We start from the raw sequence: 20,335 nt of genomic DNA on the forward strand, positions 1-20,335 counted from the left end.
AGGTAGGGTCAGTTGAGAAGTCAGGAACCCAGCTGCGATGCATGTACACCAATGCACACAGCCTGGGCAATAAGCAAGAGGAGTTGGAGGTCCTAATCCATCAGGGCAACTATGATATAGGCGCCATCTCAGAAACTTGGTGGGACAGCACCCACGATTGGAGTGCTACAATGGGGGGGTTACAGGCTCTTTAGGAGAGACAGGTGAGGGAGAAGAGGAGGAGGGGTGGCTCTGTATATTAGAGAGTCACTCTCTGCCACACAACTTGAGGTGGAAGATGAGGTAGTTGAGAGCCTGTGGGTCAAAATCAGAGGACAACCTAACTAGTCTGACATCCTGGTTGGAATCTGTTACAGACCACCCAACCAGGATGAGGAGGCTGATGAAGTATTCTACAAGCAGCTGGAGGCCGTCTCAAGATCATCAGATCTTGTCCTTGTTGGTGACTTCAACCTCCCAGATATCTGTTGGGAGCTTCATTCAGCAGGGAGGAGGCAGTCCAGAAGATTCCTGGAGCGAATGGAGGACTGCTTCCTGAGACAGCTGTTAAGCGAGCCTACCAGGGGACAGGCTCTGCTTGACCTGCTGTTCTGCAATAGGGAAGGGCTGGTGGGAGACGTGATCGTGGGAGGCTGCCTAGGGTGCAGTGACCACGAGATAGTGAAGTTTTCAATATGCAGGGAGCTAGGGAGGAGCACCAACAGAACCTTCACCTTGGACTGCAGGAGGGCAAACTTCAGCCTGTTTAAGAAACTTGTCTGCAAAGTCCCCTGGGTACCACCCCTCATGAACCAAGGGGTTCAGGAGGGTTGGACCTACTTTAAACAGGAGCTCTTGAAGGCACAGGAACTGGCAGTTCCCACGTGCCGGAAGGCAAGCCGGCGGGGAAGGTGACCGGCCTGGATGAGAAAGCAGCTCCTGGAGGATTTGAGGGGGAAGAGGAGGCTGTATCATCTTTGGAAGGAGGGGAAGGCTTCTCGAGGTATGTTCAAGGAAGCTGTTAGATTATGTAGGAATAAAATTAGGGAGGCAAAGGCCCAGCTGGAACTGAAGCTGGCCACCTCAGTCAAAGATAATAAAAAGCATTTTCATAAATATATTAACAATAAGAAGGGCAGGAAGAACCTGCACTCCCTAGTGGACCTGGAGGGGAACATGGTGACTGAAGACGAGGAGAAGGCTGAGGTCCTGAACACCTTCTTTGCCTCAATTTTTAACAGCAAGGCAGGAGTTGTTCAGGATGAGTGGCCTCCGGAGCTGGGTGATGGGGTCGGGGAGCAGTGTAATGCCCCGGAAATCCATGAGGAATTAGTTCGAGACCTGCTGAGCCACTTGGACACTCACAAGTCCATGGGACCGGATGGGATCCATCCTAGGGTGCTGAGAGAGCTGGCGGATGTGCTAGCTAGCCCACTCTCCATCATTTTCCTCCAGTCCTGGCTCACAGGTGAGGTCCCAGATGACTGGAAACTGGCCAACATGGTCCCCATCCACAAGAAGGGTCGGATGGAGGAACCTGGAAACTACAGGCCAGTCAACCTGACCTCAGTGCCAGGGAAATTGATGGAGCAGATTATCCTGGAGGCAATAACTGCGCACCTGAAGGATGGCCAAGGGCTCAGGTCCAGCCAACATGGATTCAGGAAGAGCAGATCCTGCCTCTCCAACCTGATCTCTTTCTATGATCAGGTGACCCATCTGGTGGATGTGGGGAGGCCTGTGGATGTGGTCTACCTGGACTTCAGCAAGGCCTTTGACACCGTCCCCCCCAGCAAACTGCTGGCTAAGGTGTCAGCCCGTGGATTAGACCATTACACTCTGTGCTGGGTTAGGAACTGGCTGGAGGGCCGGGTCCAGAGAGTGGTAGTGAACGGTGCCACATCCAACTGGTGGCCAGTCACTAGTGGTATCCCCCCGGGATCAGTGCTGGGCCCTGTACTCTTCAACATATTCATCGATGATCTGGATGAAGGGGTAGAGTCAGTCATCAGCAAGTTTGCAGATGACACAAAGTTAGGGGCAGATGTTAGTCAGTTAGAGGGTGGAAGGGCTCTGCAGAGGGACCTCGACCAACTGGTCAGATGGGCAGAATCCAATGGGATGTCATTCAACAAGTCCAAGTGCCGAGTGCTGCACTTTGGCTACAGCAATCCCATGCAGAGCTATAGGCTGGGGTCAGAGTGGCTGGAGAGCTCCCAAACAGAGAGGGACGTGGGGGTGCTGATCGACACCCACCTGAATATGAGCCAACAGTGTGCCCAGGCGCCCAGGAGGGCCAATAGCATCCTGGCCTGCATTAGGAATAGTGTGGCCAGCAGGAGCAGGGAGGTCATAGTGCCCCTGTACTCTGCTTTGGTTAGGCCACACCTTGAGTACTGTGTCCAGTTCTGGGCCCCTCAGTTTAAGAAAGACATCGAAACACTTGAGCGTGTCCAGAGAAGGGCAACAAGGCTGGTGAGAGGCCTTGAACACAAGCCCTATGAGGAGAGTCTGAGGGAGCTGGGATTGTTTAGCCTGGAGAAGAGGAGGCTCAGGGGTGACCTCATTGCCCTCTACAACTACCTGAAAGGTGGTTGTAGCCTAGGAAGGGGTTGGCCTCTTCTCCCAGGCAACCAGCACCAGAACAAGGGGACACAGTCTCAAGCTGCACCAGGGGAGGTTTAGACTCGAGATGAGGAGGAAGTTCTTCACCGAGTGAGTCATTCGTCATTGGAACGGGTTGCCCAGGGAGGTGGTTGAGTCATCGACCCTGGAGGCGTTCAAGAGGAGATTGGACGTGGCACTTGGTGCCATGGTCTAGTCATGGGGTCTGTGTTGATAGGTTGGACTCGATGATCCTCGAGGTCCTTTCCAACCTAAGCGATACTGTGATCCTGTGATACTGTGATCCTGTGGACTGCAACATTGCTTTGGTCAGCTGTCCCTGCTGTGTCCCCTCCCAACCTCTCGTGCACCTCCAGCCTGCTCACGATGAAGCAGTGTGAGGAAGCAGAGAAGTCCTTGAAGCTGTGCAAGCCCTGCTCAGCAGCAACTAAGGCACCCTTGTGTTAGAAACACCACTTCCAGCATTTCTACTCTAGGTGCCTATGAGAGCTGCTCCTGCTTGGGGGCTGTTCCTGAGGCTCTTCACCCAATCCCGTTCCTGCTGTCCTTCAGCAAGAGGAATTTTCTTCCCTATGAGTTGTGTAGTTGCTGAACTACTCAATGACGTTCTGCAAGCCCCCAGCTCCCCACTTGAGATCAGCAGATGACAGACTTCTGATCTGCACTATGTAATCTGTGCCTGAGGAGGCATTTCTGGGCAGAGAAGCAGCAAGGCCATCCCTGCTGGCTGCTGGCACTTGAACAGCTGCCCACATTTTCCTCAGAACCATGGCACGCTGCACAAAGCTTCCCAGTGCAGTGTGCCCCAACTCCACCTTCCTCTCACAATGGGGAAGTGTGATCTGATGTCATCTTGCCTTGACCAGAACAATGCTTTGTCCCTGGGTGGCATGTAAGAACATCCTGATAGGGAAAGACCACACAGGTTGTATTGCCGAAGAATTTTAATGGTTTAAAAGAGAGAAAGGAGGTGAAGCAGTGGGGGTTCAGATGCAGGAAGCAACAGTTCCTCGAAAAGCGAAGCCCTGAGGCCAGGGTTGAGTTTGGAAAAGGTGCCTTGATTGTCACCAGTGCATTTAGCAGGGTCTGCAGCAGTAGCGGTTGGTGATGCAAGAGAGGTCAAAGCCCCCGGAGCTGATGGGCACTCCCTGAGAGCTGAGGATGCTGCCAACAGCAGCAGAGGTGGAGGAGCCCACAGCGGTGTTCTGTGGGAAGGAGCTGAGGATGGGGCCGGGCAGGGTCACCACCACAGCAGAGGGCTGGATGGCGACAACGGAGTCCTGGCACCTCACACAGCAGGGCTCATTGCAGCTGTTGGCCAGCGGGGTTGGGCCACAGGGCTGGCAGGGTCTGCAGCAGGACATGTCTTGGGGCTGGAGCTGAACCTGGAGGAGAGGACAGGGAGGAGCATGGAGGTGAGGAGGGAGCAGCCTGTGCACCCCCCAGCAGACAGCCAAGGCACATGCTGGCTGCAGAACTGCAGTCTGTGCAGGGAGGCCCAGTTGCCTCTCTGCCTGTCCTGCTGGGCAAGGAGCAGAGAGAACCAGGCCCAGGACAGCTGTCTCCTAGTCAAGAGCCCTACAGGACTCTCAGCTCAGCCCCAGCCCCAGCCCCAGCCCCTGGCCCTCTCCGAAACAAGCTTTCTGCACACTTGCCCTCCCAGGACAGGCAGCCCCAAGCCCCACTCGAGGGCAGAGTTTCTAACTCACTTGCTTGCAAAGAAGCAGACAGGGAGTGAAGTGGATGGGAGACTGAAGAGCTGGGATGGCTTTTATACTGCTCCTGCACTGCCCCAGGCCCCCAGCAAGCCTCTGTGCAGGTCATCATCTTCCGAGAAGCTCACCTGAAATGCAAAACATCCCAGCTAATGACACAGGCTGTGCTTTGGTTTCCTGGATTGCTGCCTTTTCATTTTCTCCTTTGGCCATAACCTCCTTCCTGAAGACTCCTTTCCAGTGCTTGGGTGGAAGGTCCAGGGATTCCTGTGACAGCTCTGAATCACTGCCAACAGATGATGCTTGCCAGCTGCCTCAGGGGACACGTGCCAGCTGGAGCAATTGGCCTATGGCTAAAGTGTGCTGGTTTGCAGGAAGGGCTCTGCCAGGCCCAGCACTGCCATCCTTGCTGGGGAGGCAGAACTAGACCCAGCACTTCAGTGTGGAGTAGAGGGAGAGTAAAACTTCCCTCGAGCTGCTGGCCACATTCTTCTCCTACGAGACTGCTGGCCTTGGCAGCCATAGAACACATTGCAGGCTGATGGTGAACTTGTTGTCCTGCAGCACTTTCAGGGCCTTCTCTGCATAGCTGCTTTCTAGCAAGTCATCCCTCATGTGCTTTGGTGCAGGGGATTGTTTTTCCCCAGGTACAGGACTCTACACTTGCCCTTCTTGAGCTTCATGAGATTCTCTTTGCGCAATTGCTCAGGGTCCACCTTGTTCTTCCATGAAGGTCATTGAGGAAGATTTTGAACAAGACTGGCTGCAACATTAACCCTGAGGAACACCAGTAGCCACAGGCCTCCAGCTAAATCCATTGATCACAAACTTCTGTGCTCTGTCCTTCAGTCACTCAAAACCCACAGCATAAGCATCAGGGCAATGAGTGCCTGATCACCGAGGCCAGAGACTCAGAACAGCTCACTTTGGAAGGTGCCTCTGGAGATGATCAGGTCCAAGCCTCCTGCTGAAAGAAGCATTGAACAGAGCAGCTTGATGCTGTCCTGTGTGGTTCTGAAAGTCTGTGTGGGTGGAGATTGCAGAAGATGCCTGAGAAACACTGCTTGAGCTCAGCCACCACCACACTGCTCCTGCAAGCACACATGGGCCAGGTGCATGTGAGCAGCTGTGGACTGGAGACATGGGGAAGCCCCTTGGCAGGGCAGGGTTGGAGCACCCTGGGGCAGAAGGCCCCAGACACAGTGATGCTGTTGGTGGAGAGAACTTCAAAGAGCCCAGGAAGTGAGAAGGTCCAATGGGGCGCCAAAGCCTCCCCACATCAGCATTAGGAGGAAGAATGCCAAAGCAGCAGCACTCAACTACCACCTGCAGAGGCAACAGACAGGGATGATAAGAGAGGCCTTGGAGGGTGGGAGGAAAGGCACTTGGCCAATTGTCCCACTCAGCAACTCTTTGCATGCAGGGGAGGATGGCAGTGCTTGGAGTGGCAGAGCCCTTCCTGCAAACCAGCACACTTTAGCCATAGGCCAATTGCTCCAGCTGGCACGTGTCCCCTGAGGCAGCTGGCACGCATCATCTGTTGGCAGCGATTCACAGCTGTCACAGGAATCCCTGGACCTTCCACCCAAGCACTGGAAAGGAGTCTTCAGGAAGGAGGTTATGGCCAAAGGAGAAAATGAAAAGGCAGCAATCCAGGAAACCAAAGCACAGCCTGTGTCATTAGCTGGGATGTTTTGCATTTCAGGTGAGCTTCTCGGAAGATGATGACCTGCACAGAGGCTTGCTGGGGGCCTGGGGCAGTGCAGGAGCAGTATAAAAGCCATCCCAGCTCTTCACTCTGCCATCCGCTTCACTCCCTGTCTACTCCTTCGCAAGCAAGTAAGTTGGAAGCTCTTCCCTCGAGTGGGGCTTGGGGCTGCCTGTCCTGGGAGGGCAAGTGTGCAGAAGGCTTGGTATGGAGAGGGTCAGGGGCTGGGTCTGGGCTGAGAGTCCTGCAGGGCTCTTGACTAGGAGACAGCTGTCCTGGGCCTGGCTCCCTCTGCTCCTTGCCCAGCAGGACAGGCAGAGAGGCAACTGGGCCTCCCTTCATAGACTGCAGTTCTGCAGCCAGCACGTGCCTTGGCTGTCTGCTGGTAGGTGCACAGGCTGCTCCCTCCTCACCTCCATGCTCCTCCCTGTCCTCTCCTCCAGGTTCAGCTCCAGCCCCAAGACATGTCCTGCTGCAGACCCTGCCAGCCCTGTGGCCCAACCCCGCTGGCCAACAGCTGCAATGAGCCCTGCTGTGTGAGGTGCCAGGACTCCGTTGTCGCCATCCAGCCCTCTGCTGTGGTGGTGACCCTGCCCGGCCCCATCCTCAGCTCCTTCCCACAGAACACCGCTGTGGGCTCCTCCACCTCTGCTGCCGTTGGCAGCATCCTCAGCTCTCAGGGAGTGCCCATCAGCTCTGGGGGCTTTGACCTCTCTTGCATCACCAACCGCTACTGCTGCAGACCCTGCTAAATGCACTGGTGACAATCAAGGCAGAAGGACCCCCAGGAAGCTAGAAGATGTTGATCTGAGTAATGAGCATTGGGTTGTCACTTTCAGAGGGTCTGGTCATCCACGACCCCCCCTGCAGAGGAAGGCAACAAGAGTCATGCCTGCACTCTGAGAACATGACCCATGTGAACCTTACCTGCTTCTCACTCCTTTTTCTCTCTTTTCTCTGTTGCTTTCTGCTCCCCAGGGCTATGGTTTTTCTGAAGTCAGCCCTGAAGAAATTTACTGCCTCCCTCCCTTTGCTGTGGAGGCAGTTAGGGACTTTTTCCAAACTCCACCTTGGCCTCAGGGCTTGGCTTTTGGAGGAACTGTTGCTTCCTGCATCCAAACCCCCACTGCTTCACCTCCTTTCTTTCTTATAAATCATTAAAATTCTTCTGCAATACAACCTGTGTGGCCTTTCCCTATCAGGACATTCTCACAAGCCACCCAGGGACAAAAGCATTGTTCTGGTCAAAGCAAGATGACATCAGATCACACTTCCCCATTGTGAGAGGAAGGTGGAGTTGGGGCACACTGCACAGGGAAGCTTTGTGCAGTGTGCCACGGACCTGAGGAAAATGTGGGCAGCTGTTCAAGTGCCAGCAGCCAGCAGGGATGGCCTTGCTGCTTCTCTGCCCAGAAATGCCTCCTCAGGCACAGATTACATAGAGCAGATCAGAAGTCTGTCATCTGCTGATCTCGGGTGGGGAGCTGGGGGCTTGCATAACATCATTGAGTAGTTCAGCAGCTACACAGCTCATAGGGAAGAAAATCCCTCTTGCTGAAGGACAGCAGGAACAGGATTGGGTGAGATCTCAGGATCTCCTGACCTTGTTCTCATGGGCGACTTCAACCTGCTTGACATCTGCTAGGATCTCAACACAGCAGAGGGCAGACAGTCTATGAGGTTCTTAGAGTGCATGGAGGACAGCTTCTTATCCCAGGTGCTGCGAGAGCCTATCAGGGGCAAGGCTATGCTTGACCTTCTCTTCACCAACTGGGAAGGGCTGGTGGGTGATGTGGTGGTTGGAGGGTGTTTGGGGTCCAGTGACCACGAGATAATTGAATTTTTGGTATTCGGTGTAGCTAAGAGGGGCAGCAAGAAGACCTTCACTCTGGACTTCTGGAGTGCAGACTTCAGGTTACTCAAGGAACTAATTCAGAGGGCTCCTTGGGATAAAGCCCTTAAAAGTGAAGGGGTCCAAGAAGGCTGGACCTGCTTCAAGGAAGATTTGTTGAAGACGCAGGTACAGGCTTTGACAATGTGCTGGAAGATGAGCCGCCGGGGCAGACAGCCAGCCTCAATGGGTAATGAACTTTCAATAGAACTAAGGGAAAAAAGGGGGGTGTATCACCTTTGGAAGAAAGGTGAGGCAACGCATGGAATGTTTAAGTATGTTGCCAAATCATGGAGGAAGAAAACTAGGGAGGCAAAAGCACAATTGGAGCTTAAACTGGCCTCTACTGTGAAGGACAACAAAAAGTCCTTCTATAAATACATTAATAGCAAGAGGAAGGGCAAGGACAACCTCCACTCCTTGGTTGACATGGAGGGAAATGTTGTATCAAGGGATCAGGAAAAGGCAGAGGTACTTAACACCTTCTTTGCCTCAATTTTTACTAGAAGGACAGAACATCTTCCTGACAGCTGGCCTGCAGAGCTGGCAGAAGGAGCCAGGGAGCTGCACAGTTTCCCTATGTTCCATGAGGAGGTGGTTGGAACTCTCCTCAGCCACTTGGATCCCCACATGTCCATGGGACCAGATGAGATCCACCTAGGGTGGTGAGAGAGCTAGGAGATGAGCTGGCCAAGCCACACTCCATCATTTTTCATCAGTCCTGGATCACTGGAGAGGTCCCAGAAGACTGGAATCTGGCCAATATGGTGCCCATCCATAAGAAGGGCTGGTTGGATGAGGCAGGGAATTATAGGCCTGCTAGCCTGACCTCAGTGCCAGGCAAGATTATGGAACAGGTCATCTTGAGTGCAATCACACAGCACTTACAGGATGGCCAAGGGATTAGGCCCAGCCAACATGGATTTAGGAAGGGCAGGTCCTGCCTGACCAACCTGATCTCCTTCAATGATCAGGTGACTCGCCTGGTGGATGTGGGGAGGCCTGTGGATGTAGTCTACCTGGACCTCAGCAAGGCCTTTGACACCATCCCCCATAGCAAACTCCTGGCCAAGCTGTCAGCCCGTGGCTTGGACGGGAGCACACTGCATTGGGTTAGGAACTAGCCGGATGGCCGAGCCCAGAGAGTGGTGGTGAATGGTGCCTCATCCAGCTGGTAGCCAGTCACTAGTGGTGTGCCCCAAGGATCAGTGCTGGGCCCTGTGCTCTTTAACATCTTCATTGATGATCTGGATGAGGGCATTGAGTCCATCATCAGTAAATTTGCTGACGACACCAAGCTGGGGGCAGGAGTTGATCTGCTGGAGGATAGAGAGGCTCTGCAGAGGGACCTTGACAGGCTGGACAGATGGACAGAATCCAACAGCATGAGATTGAACACATCCAAGTGCCGGGTTCTGCACATTAGCCACAACAACCCCATGCAGAGCTACAGGCTGGGGTCAGAGTGGCTGGAGAGGAGCCAGGTGAAGAGGGCCCTGGGGGTACTGGTCGATGGTAGGCTGAACATGAGCCTGCAGTGTGCCCAGGCAACCAAGAGGGCCAATGGCATCCTGGCCTGCAGCAGGAACAGTGTGGCTAGCAGGAGCAGGGAGGTCATTCTGCCCCTGTATACTGCACTGGTTAGGCCACACCTCGAGTCCTGTGTCCAGTTCTGGGCCCCTCAGTTTAGGAAGGAGGTTGACTTGCTGGAACGAGTCCAGAGAAGAGCAACAAAGTTGGTGAGGGGTTTGGAACACAAGCCCTATGAGGAAAGACTGAGGGAGCTGGGATTGCTTAGCCTGGAGAAGAGGAGACTCAGGGGTGACCTTATTATTCTCTACCACTACCTGAAGGGAGGTTGTAGACAGGCGGATGATGGTCTCTTCTCCCAGGCAGCCAGTACCAGAACAAGAGGACACAGTCTCAGGCTGCACCAGGGGAGGTTTAGGTTGGATGTTAGGAAGAAGTTGTATACAGAGAGAGTTATTGCCCATTGGAATGGGCTGCCTGGGGAGGTGGTGGAGTCGCCTTCATTGGAGGTTTTCAGGAGGAGACTTGATGGTGTGCTTGGTGCCATGGGGTAGTTGTTAAGGTGTGATGGATTGGTTGAAGGGTTGGATGTGATGATCTTGAAGGTCTCTTTCAACCTCGTGTATTCTATATTCTATTTTCTATATTCTATATTCTATATTGTCAGCCTATGATGAAGAGGTTATTACATTTATGAATGTGAAATATGACTTATGAAAATATTATTTTTATTAATTATTAATAACCAATGGATCACTAACTTATGTACACATTCTAGTGCATGTTCATGAAATACATTCCATAAGTGGATTAGTGTTACAATTAGAACTTAATTGAACTATCTACAGACTTTCATCTATATTTATATATCAAAGGCTGCAGTTCTGCCGCTTGGGCACTAGATGGTGACTCAACGGGACGTGGGCAGCTTCTGGCTATATACAGCAGTATTATAATCTTTCTATGCATCAGCGATTGCTAGACACGGATACTTTGAACTGAGTGCTAGTGGATGGAAAGCACGTGGGAAATACTCTGTAGCTGTTGTTTGTAGCAAGGTGGAGGTCCGGCAGACTGCTGTCACTGGACTGGTTCCTAGTCAATTTATTCAGTGGTTCTGGGTGGCTGTGTCCTCTCTCTGCAGCAGTGGAGAGGGAATAATGGAACCTGGGCTTAGCTCGTAAGCAGGTTCCCTTCAGGACTTGGCTCATTCCCTCCAGACAATAGGGATCGGTCCTGGTCGGGGTCGGCCTGTGAGGTCAGCCTTCAGTGTCGGCTTGCACGGCAGGGCAGGGTGACGGTTGCCAATAGGCGTCTTGGATGCTTCCTATCAGATGACAGTAGACATGGCTGCAGGGTCGGCCCAGCTACAGCAATTCTCAGGACTGATGTAAACAGCTTCAGAGACAGAATGCGGCTGCGTCAAGTGGTGGCTTCTCGTTTACTTGGCTTAAAGGAATGGTGGGATACTCAGAGTGGTCCCGGGTTTGGTGCAGTATAGGCACGAACAGTGCTTTAGTCTTCACTGAGGTTTACAGGGCTCAGAGTGGCACACGCGGTGGCTCCTCTCTCGCTACGGCGGGGCTAGGCATATGTGGACTCGGTCTCAATCAAGTCCTTTCTCCCCAGTAACTGGGCAGATCTTACCCTCGGGGGTTGGTCCAGTCCTCTGGTGGCATGGTGGGCTCTTCCGGTCGGTATGACTGGCTGTAACGATGCTGGCTTCTCGGGCTCAGTCAAGGTCCTCCCTCTGGAGATGATCCTCACAATTGCTTCTCACGATGCAGAGGCTTTCAGTATACGTGCATGTATGATAGAAGCTAACAACAATGAGCTCAATGGCAGAGGCTAGGGCTTGAGAGTTGTTCTCTCGAGCAAGTAGAGACCAAGTGAAAGAGGGGGCAACTTGTTTACCAACTGGGGTGATACTTATAGATTCTTTGAGGCTGGGTTTGACCAATGGGCACTCTCATAGACAACTGGCTTCAGCCTATAGAAAGGGTGAAGCTAGAATTATGCCATACTTGGTATTTGCACGAGCATTGCATGCGCTGGGTGAGTGCTGGCCTGGCTAATGCCTTGGCTTTTGTCTTCCTCCTGAAGGAGGGGAAGCTTGTCCACATGCTGGGACAAGATTCAATATCTGGGCATAATGTACTTTCACCACACAGCCTTCAAGAACATGCTGCAGATGATTGGGAACCAGAGCAGTGCTCAAGCAAAGAGTCCATCTTCCCAGCTGTACTGGTGGGTTTTGATAGCATCGTGAGCTGCTTCTGCATCCAGCCACAGCTGGGAGCTCTCTTCAGAAGCTCTTGCTTCTGAAGGCCCTTCTCCCTGTGGCTGAGGTTTACATTCCCTATCATCTCAAGGTCCTTTCCCAGGAAATCTCCAAGATATGGATGCATCTGACCAATTCCACAGGTGTGGAAAGTGCTTTTGCCCAGTGCTTACTTTACTGGTTACTATATTTAACTAGGACCTTTAGCTCATCCCAAGACTCTACAGCAGAAGGAATGTCTGCAGTGATGTGACTTCTTGTGGAAGGAAACTCCTCCTCATGTGCAGCTGTCCAAGTATGCCTGATGGTATGAGAACCATTAAGCTCTCCACTGTAGCACTGGAGTCTGACAACAGTGGGAAAGAACAGGAGAGGTGGAACTTCAGGAGGAAGGACAGGGGAATGCTTTCAAGTACCACAGGCTTTGTAGGCAGTATGGTGAAGAGTCCCTCTAGACAGAAAGTCACCCAGCTCATCCAGGAAACACAGATTGAGCCCTTGGGTCACACGGTGTGTTCAGAATCTGGTAAATCCCAGGAAATACCATGAGACATTAACACTCTGAATCTGAACTTGGCTGTTCAGAGTAATTTCTGTGGCTGAATCAACAATTCAGTACCCACAAACCAAACCAACAACCTCCCAAGTGGCAGCACTCTGGATGACCACCCAGTAACCAACCATAGGAGCTGAGCTTTGCAGTCCTTTGGGATTTCAGAAGATCTGCTCACTGGGGTTAGGTGAAGGGCTGTGGTCATCAGGATCATCACTTCACATTTTGTTGGAGCCAGGCTGACAGAAACAGAGAAGCAGCTGCAAGAAGCAGCGATCCTCACTGCCAGTTTGGCCCCCCAGGGTCCCATGAGCCCCTGCTTCTCCACCAATTCAAACCAGCCTACAGCTGGCTCCTTTCGACAGCAGTTTCCCAGGGGCTCTGTGATTTGGCTCCCCTGTGTTTGGCAGTATTTCCATGTTCTTCTTTGTTAGTCTTGAATAAAAAGGAATCTCAGCTTTCTTCCTCAACTCAAGGTAGTAATTGCAGCATGGACACCGCTCAGGCATCCATAGTCCCTTGGGTTCAAAACAGAATTCCTGAAGTCACCACTAAGCTCAAAATAGGGGTTCAAGAGCACAAGGTCTCAGAGACAAAACAAAGGTCCCATCATGCTCTGCCATTTATGGTCTGGGAAAAAGTCACCACCCCTCTTCCTAACTACAGGTACTGGGTACCTGCTTACCATCCTCTCCAGACACCAAGGTTTTGCAACACCAGCACCTGGGTGAGTCACCAATGCCCATGCAGCTCCAGATCTTCACCTTGCCTTCAGTTTTCATTCCTAAATTATCAGAGTAATTTGATCTGTGTGGTGGTGAAAGAAGTTCAGTTCTCACACACACACATAAAACCACGGCTAACTCAGTCAGAGGAGCAGATGGAAAAGCTATATTTTACAAGCAGGATGAAATGCACAATATGCAGTATTTACAGTATATACAAAAATGTACAGCAAAGAACGTAACACAGAAAACATGCCCCTCCTCGCTGGAGGAGGGTCCCCCCCAAAAACCCCTTTTCCCCCTTCATCCTTTTTAGAGAGAGAAAGTAATTATTACAGGGGGAATTCTGTTAGTTCAAAGTGTATGCTAAGGGAAGAAAAAGAATTAGTTTCTTATCTCATTAGTCCAAGGTCAACGCCAAGCACAGAAAGACAGCAGCTGCCCAGGCAGACTGAAACAGACTGAGACACAAACAGATAAAACTAAAACTTAAAGTTACATTCCCACTGATCTACTAATGAAATTCATTTATAACTATCTTTGTTTTCCCTTTTTACACCAAAACATTCAGCTAGAGTGTCTCCATAGCTGTCCCTTTTTTAAAGGCATAGCCTAAAACTGTCACAATCTGCCACAGCCTGAGGCTCAGGACAATAGTTTCAGCCCAACACATTCCTGGTGCTGAAGGATGACCATCAGAGCTCTATAATTTCAGAAGAAGGAGACAGTCCCCTGTGTGCACTCCCAGGCTTCAGTTTTCTGGCTAGCCATTTACCTTCAAAGGGCTCAAACAATGCCAGGTATGGCCAGAAAGTTTCTTGACCACTTCATAACTCAAGGTATCCTATCCAAGACTCCCATTAAGTGTTATGACCTGACCTCAGAGGAAGGATCCATGGGAGGCTCTTTAAGGATACCGAAGGAGTAAGACATGGCAAACACACACCAAAATGGCTGAATGGTTACAGATTTATTGATTACGTGTTTATGCATCAGGAGAGGTGGTTCACAGTATCACAGTATCACCAAGGTTGGAAGAGACCTCAAAGATCATCAAGTCCAACCTGTCACCACAGACCTCATGACTAGACCATGGCACCAAGTGCCACGTCCAATCCCCTCTTGAACACCTCCAGGGATGGTGACTCCACCACCTCCCCGGGCAGCACATCCCAGTGACGAATGACTCTTTCAGTGAAGAACTTTCTCCTCACCTCGAGCCTAAACTTCCCCTGGTACAGCTTAAGACTGTGTCCCCTTGTTCTGGTGCTGGTTGCCTGGGAGAAGAGACCAACCCCTTCCTGGCTACAACCACCTTTCAGGTAGTTGTAGAGAGCAATGAGGTCTCCCCTGAGCCTCCTCTTCTCCAGGCTAAGCAACCCCAGCTCCCTCAGCCTCTCCTCACAGGGCTGTGCTCAAGGCCTCTCCCCAGCCTTGTTGCCCTTCTCTGGACACATTCAGGTGTCTCAATGTCCTTCCTAAACTGAGGGGCCCAGAACTGGACAAAGGACTCAAGGTGTGGCCTAACCAATGCAGAGTACAGGGGCACAATAATTTCCCTGCTCCTGCTGGCCACACTATTCCTAATGCAGGCCAGGATGCCATTGGCCTTCCTGGCCACCTGGGCACACTGCTGGCTCATGTTTAGGTGGCTGTCAATCAGCACCCCCAGGTCCCTCTCTATCTGGCAGCTCTCCAGCCACTTCGACCCCTTGTATGTGCCAGAGAGAGAAGAGTGGAGAGAGAATTGACAAGGCCAGATTTAACAGGAGAAAAGTATCACCACTCTGAGTCCCAGCGGTGTCCCATGTGGTTGATGTCTTTATTTCTGAATTCCCCTTCATTCCCCACCTATGGGTGGTTGGCAGAGGCTGTCCTGTAGCAGGGTGGGTCATGCACCACACAATGGTACAGGTGCATTGAGACCTCAGTTTAGCTGAGTCATTCATGGGGCACCTGTGCATGGATGTGGTGGCTACAGAACAGCGAGCACCCCCAGTACTCTGGGTGACTCCTGCTTCACCTTCCTTTGCAAAGGATCAGCTGAGAGTGTGGCAGCAACTGCCTTGGGTTGGCACAGGCTGTGGGCACCCAATCAGTGTCTGTGCCACAAGTCCTGGTCCAGGAGCAGAATAGGTGCTTGAATAGAAAGAATGGGGAGCAGAGAAGCTGCTATGTGAGACAAAGTTGTATGACAACACAGCTTCCACAGACCCACACTTAAGAAGTTCATGGAAGACTTTCCTATGGGTCAGACCCTGTCCTGGAGCACATGAACAGCATGAGAAGGAAGAAGGACCAGAGTTGAAGAGTTATGACATGACCACAACCATTCCCTTCCCCCTTGCACAGGTCAGGGTAGTAAAGGAGAAGGAAAAAGAGTCAGGAGCGGAGTTGTTTCATATCTTCAGTTGCATCTACGGTTGATATTCAATGCCATGTGGCTGTCCAGACAGCTTCAAAAGAAACTTCTGGCTGGAGCAAAGGGTCATGGAGTTTGAAGTTCACATTGTACCATGAGAGGTTTCATCTTCCAGTTGCTTTCTATTTGCAGCTTTGGGGTGTTGGTCTTTTCCACTGGGCTGGCTGCTGGCAGGGGACTGGGGGGGCTAGGTTGCTGACTTCTGCTCTGCTTCTGCATTTTGCTGAGATTTTCTGCAAACAGGCTGAGGTATTTAAATTGTATTGAAGTCTTTATTTTATAATAAAATTAAAAATAAAAATATTAAACCCCTCATTTCTATTGAAGTCTTTTATCTCAAGTCTTTCATCCCAGCCTGAAGGGGTTTTGTGTGCTACTTTCCCTCACTTCTGTGTTAGAGGGAAGCAAGCTGTGTTGAGCTTGCACAACTTGAATTTGAGAAGAGGGGGAGGGGGAAGTGGGTTAAGATTTGGTTTATTTCTTATTAGCTTACTCTTAATTTTTAAATTGGTTTCATAGAATCACAGAATGGTTTGGGTTGGAAGGGACCTTTACCAATCATCCAGTTCCAAACCCCCTGACATGGGCAGGGACACCTCCCACCAGCTCAGGGTGCTCAAGGCTTTGTCCAGCCTGGTTTTGAGCACCTCCAGGGAGGGGACATCCACAACTTCCCTGGGCAACATGTTCCAGTGTCTCACCACCCTCGCTGAGCAGACTTTCTCCCTAATATCACATCTGAATCTCCCCTCTTCCAGCTTAAATCCATTATTTTCTCCAAGATGAGTCTGTTTTGACCATGACAGTAATTGGTAATTGATTTCCCTGGCCTGATCTCATCCGGTGAACTTTTTCATCATGTTTTCACACTCCATTCTGTTGAGTAGAGGGAATGACAGAGCAGCTTGGTGGGTACTGGCAGATGAGCTGGCCAAGCTGCTCTCCATCATTTTCCTCCAGTCCTGGCTCACTGGAGAGGTCCCAGATGACTGGAAACTGGCCAATGTGGTCCCCATCCAAAAGAAGGGTCTCATGGAGGAGCCTGGAAACTCCAGGCCAGTCAGCCTGACCTCAGTGCCAGGGAAAATGATGGAGCAGATTATCCTGGCGGCAATAACTGCGCACCTGAAGGATGGCGAAAGTCTCAGGTCCAGCCAACATGGATTTAGGAGGGGCAGGTCCTGCCTCTCCAACCTGATTTCCTTCTATGATCAGGTGACCCAACTGGTGGATGTGGGGAGGCCTGTGGATGTGGTCTACTTGGACTTCAGCAAGGCCTTTGATACCGTCCCCCACAGCAAACTGCTGGCTAAGCTGTCAGCCCGTGGCTTGGACTGCAACACTCTGTGCTGGGTTAGGAACTGGCTGAAGGCTGAGCCCAGAGAGTGGTGGTGAATGGTGCCACATCCAGCTGGAGGCCAGTCACCAGTGGTGTCCCCCAGGGATCAGTGTTGTGCCCTGTGCTCTTTAACATCTTCATTGATGATCTGGATGAGGGGGTCGAGTCAGCCATCAGCAAATTTGCAGATGACACCAAGTTAGGAGCAGATGTTAGTCAGTTAGAGGGTGGAAGGGCTCTGCAGGGGGACCTCGACCAACTGGACAGATGGGCAGAGTCCAATGGGATGGCATTTAACAAGTCCAAGTGCCAGGAGCTGCACTTTGGCCACGGCAACCCCATGCAGAGCTACAGGCTGGGGTCAGAGTGGCTGAGAGCTCCCAAACAGAGAGGGACCTGGGGGTGCTGATTGACAGCCGCCTAAACATGAGCCAGCAGTGTGCCCACGTGGCCAAGAAAGCCAATGGCATCCTGGCCTGCATTAGGAATAGTGTGGCCAGCAGGAGCAGGGAAGTCATTGTGCCCCTGTACTCTGCATTGGTTAGGCCACACCTTGAGTCCTTTGTCTAGTTCTGGGCCCCTCAGTTTAGGAAGGACATTGAGACATTTGAATGTGTCCAGAGAAGGGCAACAAGGCTGGTGAGAGGTCTTGAACACAAGCCCTATGAGGAGAGGCTGAGGGAGCTGGGATTGTTTAGCCTGGAGAAGAGGAGGCTCAGGGTTGACCTCATTGCCCTCTACAACTACCTGAAGGGAGGTTGTAGCCAGGAAGGGGTTGGTCTCTTCTCCCAGGCAACCAGCACCAGAACAAGGGGACACAGTCTTAAGCTGTGCCAAGGGAAGTTTAGGCTTGAGGTGAGGAGAAAGTTCTTCACTGAGAGAGTCATTCATCACTGGGATGTGCTGCCCGGGGAAGGTGGTGGAGTCACCATCCCTGGAGGTTTTCAAGAGGAGATTGGATGTAGCACTTGGTGCCATGGTCTAGTCATGAAGTCTGTGGTGACAGGTTGGACTCCATGATCCTCGAGGTCTCTTCCAACCTTAGTGATACTGTGATACTGTGTAACTGGTAGCCAGACAAGTTTAACCCACTACAGATGTGTAGCAATGTGGGAGCTCTCTGTGGTCCTGCAGATGTGAATTTCTCCATTTACACCACAGGGACATCAATCCTTTGCAGAGACAGCAGGAAGCTGAAATCCTTTTCCTGTTAGCAGTGCTAGGATAGCCCAAACTCTCTTGTGGCTCTCACCTGCATGTACTATTCCCTCCCTTCTAGCTCTACTTTCTGAGCACTCAGGGAGCCAGGTGAAACCCAAAGTAACAGAGAATGGCTGTAATGTCCACAGCAGCTCCCAACTCTCTCACCCTACTGGAGGTGTCCTGGTCCCAGCCCACAAGGGCCAGGCATTACAAGCTGTTCCCTGGGGCTGTGAGCAGCAGTAGACCAAGAACCTGGAGCAGCAGCACCGTAGACCTACCAGGTCATCCTACAGAAGCTGATGGATGGAGGAATTTGAGGTCTCTGATGCCAGTTTGGGCTTCTGTGCTTTCCCTGACACCCAGGTGCTAGGAGCTTCCTTGGCTAGGCAAAAGCCTGGGGAAGGGAAGGGATGTTCCTGTGCAAGGCTGAGCTCTGGAGACACCTCTGCCCTGGCTGTGCTCTTTCACCTCCAGATTGAGGCATCACCAGTCAACAAGCTCTTTCTGAGAATGGCTTCTCTTCAGAGGCTGGACCAAGCAGTGAGAAAGCCTCTGCGGTGGAAATTTTCCCTCTCCACATCCCAGGTCAGGACCACATAGCCTGCAGACTACTTAGGGTTATTGAGACCTGGTCTCACTGCATGAATGCAAAGGATGAAAGGAAATGGAAAAGACTCCTCCAAACCCAAAAGCCCAGCTTCCATGGTAAATGCATCCTCAAGCCATGAAAGAGTGGAAATCTCATGACATGTGAAGGATTGCCAGGGTTGTTGCACTAGAGAAACAGCACTGCTCTGTGTGCACTTTGCCCTCCCACAATTTAAGGTTGGTGATGGCTGACATTCAGAGAAAAATCCATTTTGCAGATGGAATAATGTCAGTAATGCCAGCCTAAGGATTGTGTCAAAGCTCAGAAAGGAGAGACTAACCCAGGGCATGACTAAAGGAACTCTCTGCAATCCCATGGCAATGCAGAACCATGGCCAAACATTGCTTCCAAAAGCAACCTTCAGCACCAGTTCTCTCATTAGGGATTTTGTGAGAGCATCTGCAGGGGAAATGATGACACAGAGGAACAGACTGAGATGCAGCAGAACTTTAATGAATATAAAGATGAAAAATTAGGGCAGTCTAAGCAGTGGCCCAAATTTAGGGAGCACCAGAGAGCAAAAGGGACCTGCTTCCCATGGCTGTAGTGGAACTCCCAGCAGGTGTCACTCTGCTGCAAGTCCTCCCTAGCCTTGCTCTGTGGTACTGCCAGGCGAGGGCAGCAGAAGAGAGGGAGGCCACAGGAGGACCAGGAGAGAGTGTCAGAGGGCACATGCAGGCATGGGCAGTGCAGTGCCAGAGCCCAGGCTGGACCTGTCCTTTGGCAAGGGTTGCTGGGCTTGCTCAGCCCCTCGGAAAGCAGCAAGAGGATGCTGTGTGCCCAGGGCAGAAGCATCAGGTAGGGCCCTGGGGGCCTTGCCCAGGGCCCTGGGCAGCAGCTCTAGCAGGGCAGGCAGCTCCTGCCCAAGGCAGAGAGGCCAGAGAGGCCAAAGCCCCCGGAGCTGATGGGCACCCCCTGAGAGCTGAGGATGCTGCCAACGGCAGCAGAGGTGGAGGAGCCCACGGCAGTGCTCTGTGGGAAGGAGCTGAGGATGGGGCCGGGCAGGGTCACCAGCACAGCAGGAGGCTCAATGACAACAGTGGAATCCTGGCACCTCACACAGCAGGGCTCATTGCAGCTGTTGGCCAGTGGGGTTGGGCCGCAGGGCTGGCAGGGCTGGCAGGGCCTGTAGCAGGACATGGCTGGGGCTGGAGATGACCCTGGCAGAGGACAGAGGAAAGCAGAGACTGACAGCTTGCTGACAATAATTCTGTATGCCAGCAAAAGGAAGGAAAGTTGTGAGCTGGAGGAGAGTGCGGGAGGCTGTGCAGGGAGTCCCACCTGTCTCACCTTCCCTCAGCCTAAAAGAGCCCTGCCAGTGGTGACCAAGCCCAAGGAGACCCAAGCCTAGCCCTTAACTCGGGAGACTTCTTAACCAAGATTCAGCCACGACACAAATTTTGCACCTTCCATCTCCAACACAAATCAGCTGCAAGTCCTCACATGAGACAAAGGAGCAGATAGGGTCTCAGAAATCCCAAAGGAAACAGAGTACAAGAAGAAAGAATTGGAGAAAGGTCTTCAGACTCACCTTTTTCCAAGGAAATGGAGGCCAGAAGAGTGGATGAGAGAGTGATCAGAAGGAGTTCCTTTTATACTGCTCCTGCACTGCCCCAGGCCCACAGGCACTGCACCTGGGTAGTAATTTTCCATCAGACAGATCACTGAGAGTGGGAGTAGCCATGGAGGGGGAGAGGCTGTCCCTGAAGCTTGGC

The 20,335-nt window shown here is 52.0% G+C and overlaps 2 long non-coding RNA genes across 2 annotated transcripts; one reads left to right on the forward strand and one right to left on the reverse strand.

Annotated features, from left to right (window-relative positions):
• Positions 1 to 3,530: 3,530 nt before the first annotated feature.
• Positions 3,531 to 20,176, reverse strand: LOC137456218 (uncharacterized). The gene is made up of 3 exons (XR_010990992.1): positions 20,152 to 20,176; positions 4,314 to 4,447; positions 3,531 to 3,989 (listed from the first exon to the last, which is right to left on the reverse strand). It is a non-coding gene; the product is annotated as an uncharacterized lncRNA (long non-coding RNA).
• LOC137456216 (uncharacterized) lies at positions 6,028 to 7,206 on the forward strand. Its single transcript, XR_010990990.1, has 2 exons — positions 6,028 to 6,158; positions 6,471 to 7,206. It is a non-coding gene; the product is annotated as an uncharacterized lncRNA (long non-coding RNA).
• Positions 20,177 to 20,335: the final 159 nt, after the last annotated feature.

This window comes from Melanerpes formicivorus, unplaced genomic scaffold (genome assembly GCF_026170545.1).
Source record: "Melanerpes formicivorus ecotype bairdi unplaced genomic scaffold, bMelFor1.0.p_v2 SCAF_119, whole genome shotgun sequence".
Classification (NCBI taxonomy): domain Eukaryota; kingdom Metazoa; phylum Chordata; class Aves; order Piciformes; family Picidae; genus Melanerpes; species Melanerpes formicivorus.